Source organism: Schistocerca gregaria, chromosome 2 (genome assembly GCF_023897955.1).
Source record: "Schistocerca gregaria isolate iqSchGreg1 chromosome 2, iqSchGreg1.2, whole genome shotgun sequence".
NCBI classification, from domain to species: domain Eukaryota; kingdom Metazoa; phylum Arthropoda; class Insecta; order Orthoptera; family Acrididae; genus Schistocerca; species Schistocerca gregaria.
Genome location: NC_064921.1, coordinates 711653902 through 711659823, shown reverse-complemented (window position 1 = coordinate 711659823; position 5922 = coordinate 711653902).

The window sequence follows — 5922 nt, the reverse complement described above, 5'->3', positions numbered from 1 at the left end:
TAGCAGAAACGAAATCACTTGCCTTATCAAGCATTCCAGTGCTAGGAAATCCCCAGGTCCCGATGGCATTCAAAACCGTCTCCTCCAGGAGTTACGGATAGAGCCGCAGAATACGGTACACACATAACGAATGGCATCTTACAAAATTAACACTTTCTTGACTTTTGGGAGACGGCCAAGATTGTCGGGAGGGTAATACTAAAACGTACCACTAGGCACTGCATCGCCAAAGACATCCTAAGGCCGGAGCAGTTCGGCTTGAGTAATCACCACTCAACAACACATCAACTCCTCCGCGTAGCTGAACGTACAAACATGGTTAGAGCACGAACAAAGCACAGGGGCTGTGTTCCTGCATATCGGAAAAGCTTTCGACCTAGTCTGACAACGGCCTCATACACAAACTAAACGATGCTGGTTTCCCAGCCGAACTCGTACTTCTGATACACTCATATTGCACGAACAGATGTTCCAACACTGACGTGCAGGGCAAAAAATCGACACAACACGATATCCGAGGGAAGCATACTGAGGCACATCTTGTTCAACCTTTACATTAATGATCTCCCAGCAACACAAAACACGTCGTTGGCCAATTACGCGAATGACACAACTATCCTTGCAGAAGTTTGGAAAATGTCGAACATAAATTCATGATTACAAACAGCATTCAGAGGTACCGAGCCTTGATTGGAACCATGGCGTATTAAAGTAAATGTCGACAAGTGCTAAGCACCTGCTTGATGACCAACACTAGCCGGCCGCTGTGACCGAGCGATTCTAGACGCTTCAGTCCGGAACCGCCCTGCTGCTACGGTCGCAGGTTCGAATCCTGCCTCGGACATGGATGTGTGCGATGTTCTTAGGTTGCTTTGGTTTAAGTAGTTCTAAGTCTAGGGGACTGATGAATTCAGATGGTAAGTCCCATAGTGCTCAGAGCCATTTGAACCATTCCACAGCGACAGCCTTTCTTCCAGAAGTGCTACTTCAGCAGGGATTGTAGAAGAGCGTCTGCTAGGTTTAGAAAGCGGAGGAGAGGTACTGGGGAAGGTGAAACTGCCAGCTCAGTCGGTAAAAGACCTCTCTGCGAAAAGGAAGGTTCCGGGTGGGAAAACAGTCTTAATTTGCAGGAAGTTGCGAAACTGCGAATGCCCCACTGCAGACCGAAAGATTCATTCTGGAGATAAAAGTTGTGGGGTTAAGAACCTGTCAGTAACTCGAGAACAAATGTTGCAAATTTCTTGTAAATTGTTAATTCGACAGTTATGGCGTTGTAATAATTTAAAAATGAATAAATTATTAAGGCATAGGACGTATCTTTAAACACTCTACTTCTGTGTCCAGTACGTTGAAATGTTCTCTGAAATTCGATTTCCGTCGCCGATGAAAGGGGGAAAACTTAACGACAATATTGTTAAGATACAACAGCTGCACTTTCACTAAACCTGTTCAGTGATAGTAAGCGGCTGCTGTTGAAGCATTCCGATGAAAAAATATGCTCTATGATCATCTCATGCACGATTTACGTTGTCACTATTGAGTTTAAAAGCCAAATATTTTGTGAATGAAGTATTAACTTTACGTGGTATCTTTTAACTTTCAAAGTAAGGTACAAAAAAATCCTGTCTAATGGAAATACAGTGATAGGAAAATCGGCTTCTATAAACACGTTCCTAAGGACCGGTTAATTTACATCAGTCTAGTGGAAATAACTTTACATATTCCAGTACTTTACATATTCCAGTATTCATCAATTAAATTCTATTGTCATTGGTACTGGGGTATTCAGAGTGCTGGTTTGATACAGCTCTCCATACTAGTCTATTCTGTGCTAGCCTCTTGATCTCTGTCTAACTAATGCAAACTACATCCATTTGAACCTGTTTACCATATTCAAGCCTTGATCCCCCTCCAAAGTTTTTGCCCTTCACACTTGTTTTAATTACAAAATCAACAATTCCTATGTGCCTCAGGAAGTGTCCTATGAACCGATCCCTTCTTCTAGTCACGTTATATCATAAATTACTTTTTACTCCAATTAGATTCATTATCTCCTCATCTGCTATTCGTTCTACCCTTCTTATCTTCAGCAGTCTTCTGTAGCACCACATTTCAAGCGCCATCCATGCTCTTCTTGTATGGACTGTTGACCTTGCCCGTGGGCAGCAAACTATCATTGCATGCAAATAATTTGCCTCCATTTTCACATGCAAAAATTCCTAACAAAAGTGCATGGAGCGTATCTGTTCATTGTTTCATCTGCCATTGCTTTACATGTTCTCAGATTTCTGAAAGTGTGTTAAATTACAGTTTCGTCCAATGAAAAGGGGACGGAGCAATTATTTTGCCCTGATTCTGTCCGTCCCTCTTGCTGCAAATTTCAGAAACAATAACATGCCAGCGATGCATAAACACACACACATTTGAGTGGGATTACCCGTTCCTGTTTCCAAGAAACTAGTACAATATGTAGGCGTGTGAAACTAACCCTCTACTGAGCACATGAGTGGAAAATGAATATATGTTTCTGCGAATAATTAGTTATCCCAATACATTAGCCTGTTAACGGCGAGCGTTCCACGTAATGAGTTTGGGGAACTGTCAGTAAAAGTTTTGCACACTGAAGAGCGCATAAAAAGGCGTAACTATATCATTAGAATGTTAACACTATGAAGGAGCAAAGCCAAATAAGTAACCCATTTCCACGCGATTCGCTTCACACCAAAACCTTGTCTTGTAAGCGGACAAGAAATGTTGCCACTGTTTGCTCGACAACACATCCTTTTCGCCCGGGCATCTGTTCAAATAATGCCTGTATGGAATTTCATGGAGTGTCTTTGAGATGTGTGATCGACAGCCTATGCACACACTAATTGATCACTCATCAGATTTTACAGTATGTTGCAGTCTAGTAAGTTGGTTTGTTGCTACGGTTAGTGTTCTGCAGAGAAATTCCGCGGTCTGGTTTGGATATATTTCTGGTTTACAACAACTGAGTGACAAACTTGTTCTTTCTCATACACATATTAGCTATATGGTTGTCATAGCTTACAAATATTCGCCTGGAGATAAGATAAAGTCCCATCATTTTCGTAAATTTTTTAGTCTTATTCAAGTACCTTTCTTTATTCACATAACGTTTACCGTCCATTATTGCCCTAATCAGATCTTAGTTGTGTAGCCTGCAGCATCTCGCTAAACTTCAGCCTCTTCCATCACTTGTGTGCTATGTCCGCCCTGTCATTCGTCTAATCTCCTCAGTTGAACAGAACGATACGCTTCCTGTCCATTTTAGGGTTACTTTCCTACTATGTTTTCACCTTTTTACCTTTCTTTTGCAGGAGCTCGGTTGTCAGTCCTTTTCTCAGCTACCACAATCAGTGGCCCACACAACACCGTCATATCCTTTCTGTAGTCACCAAAATCTTCGTCACGACTAACTCCACATTTACAAAATCTTACGCAGTTTTTCAGCTTTCCTTTCTATAAAGACAATGGAGGCTCATTACATTAAAATAACCTGTCAACTACACCACAAAGACCTAATAAATTACTGCCTTTTAAATATAACGTTAAACCACAAGGTCGCTTTCTATTTAAACAACAAACATAAGTATTATTTATATTAAAACTTCACAATATTTAATAAGGCAGCCTTTTCCATTTTACATACTTCCGTTGGATGAAGAATGGTTGTAACTTTTGGATATCCAACGCCATTTAGGAAGGTTGTGGGGGGGATTAAAAACAATAAAAAGTCTAGTTATATTCTGAACTGACTGTAATTCCTAACTGCAGCTGTCGCATATCAAACTCCAGGACATATCACGTTCGTGGCGGTGTGAGTCTAGCTGTCTCATATATTTCCTGAGGGAGGAATATTGGCTAGCTCATTCGAGTAATTCAAGACTTGTTAGTCGGAGGTACTATAGATCATCTGAGATAATCATCGGTAGTGAGTCCTAAGGGTCCTATCATGCTCAAAGTTACCAGAACGACCTGAACTGCGTCCCGCCTGATTTGCATGCTGGCCACATAACGTAGCTCTTTTGTATGTTCTCTGACCTCTTTTCGGTACAGTAATTTGACTATACAAAATCGTTACCACAAGAGACAACTGGAGAACACTGTTATTCATGGAAAACAATAAGTTCGAAGTATTTTTGCTCTCTAAAAAGGTCTTACGGCGATCTACTAACCGTCATCCCCGTGGTATTTTATTTTACATAAGCTGGTTATAGAATTAACAATTTAAAAATAAAAAAGGAAACGCGATTAACAGTGACAAGCGTTTTATCGATATCTCAACAATGACAGCGTATCACTGGTAATTTCGCAATATTCATGATGGCAGGAGGATCCATGTGCAGTTACAAAGTCACCTGTCGACTTGCTATTTCGCACAAGAAGACAAAAATATCTAAGGGATTTATGAACAGTTACTTGTGCACATATGTGAACTTTAAATGACATGAGAAACTCTGGATTTAAAACCCAGCACATATAGGCATAGCTAACTAAGCAGAGTTCTTTTGCCTGGCGAGACTCGATCATGAAACGATCCTGTTGATAACTAGGGATAAAGAGATGTGAAGTATCGACTTTTTGTCAGTATTTGTTAACAAGGTTGAACTCGAAAGTACATTATGGAAACTTTTGTACCGAACCGGGAATCCTATCAAAACACGTTCCACCCTATTAAACAGCCACAATGGTGACGAGACCTGCGACATCTCTGACTGCGTTGTTTCGTGGTGACCTGGTTGTCGCTGTGTCTTCCGATACGCATCATCAGATCAGTCCGTCCTCACTGGAGAGTGAGGGCACACAGTGGTGGGTTGGCGTGCCACTGGGCGGAAGGAGAAAGCGGAAACGGGACGCACGGATGGCTCTTTACGCCTTAGTTACAAGTATGAGGCTCTAGCCAGTGTTGTAAAACTTCTGAGCCAGCACGGGATGCCTTTCCTGTTGGGCCAGCGGATGGTTTCCTGCACAGTCTGCCCAAGTGCAGAGGCTGGGTATGCTAGTCACTGGGCGATCCAAAGTTAAGCAGGTGATGGGGGCTCTCAAGGAAATAGCACGCAGGGCGGTAATGAATCCCAGTGGACGCTCAGTATGTTCGCCAGAGGGGTGGGGGGTGGGGGGCTCGTCTGTGACGTAGAGGGGTTCTACCAGTGGCTATGAAGCACACTGAGTGCAACCAGCTGCAAATCGTGGCAGATGTCGACACTTATGACGGGTGCCGCCTGGGTTCTGAGGACATCCTCGTTTTCTTTCCGCGATTTAGTGAAAACAACTAAGATGAATATTTCTAGCATTGCAGGTCGATTGCGGTACTCTGGTTTGGAGCAGAGTGAAGGTCTGAACAAGAGGCTCAGACGACTTTGCGACGGTATCGGATGCGAATTTCTCGACCTCCGCCATCGGGTGCAGAATTATAGGGCTTCTCTTAATCGCCCCGGAGCGCACTATCCCCAGGGAGCGACTTCTATGGCAGCGGACTACGTGTGGGATTAGAGATGAAATACATGGCAAAATCGAAGCTACAACAGCCACAATGTTGTCGTCCTCGCAGATCGGGTAAATAAGATGTTCATATGGTGTCAATAAAGAGCAGTAGCATGCGAGGAAATGCCCCGCAATTAGTATCGCTTATTGATGGTTACAATGCCCAGATAGTATTAAGAACAGAAAGCTGGTTGAGACTGGAAGTGAACAGCAACGAAATCCTAAGTTACAGTTGGAATATCTATCTTAAGAATAGGTTAGTCGCCAAAGGTGGCGGCGTGTTTTTGCAGTATAGAACTCGATAGTATCTAGCGAGATTATCAAGGACTCCGAATATGTACTGACCTGGGTGAACATCAAAGGTCGGTCAAAGTGTTAATCGGACGATTTTATACATCGCCTGGATAGGGAGCA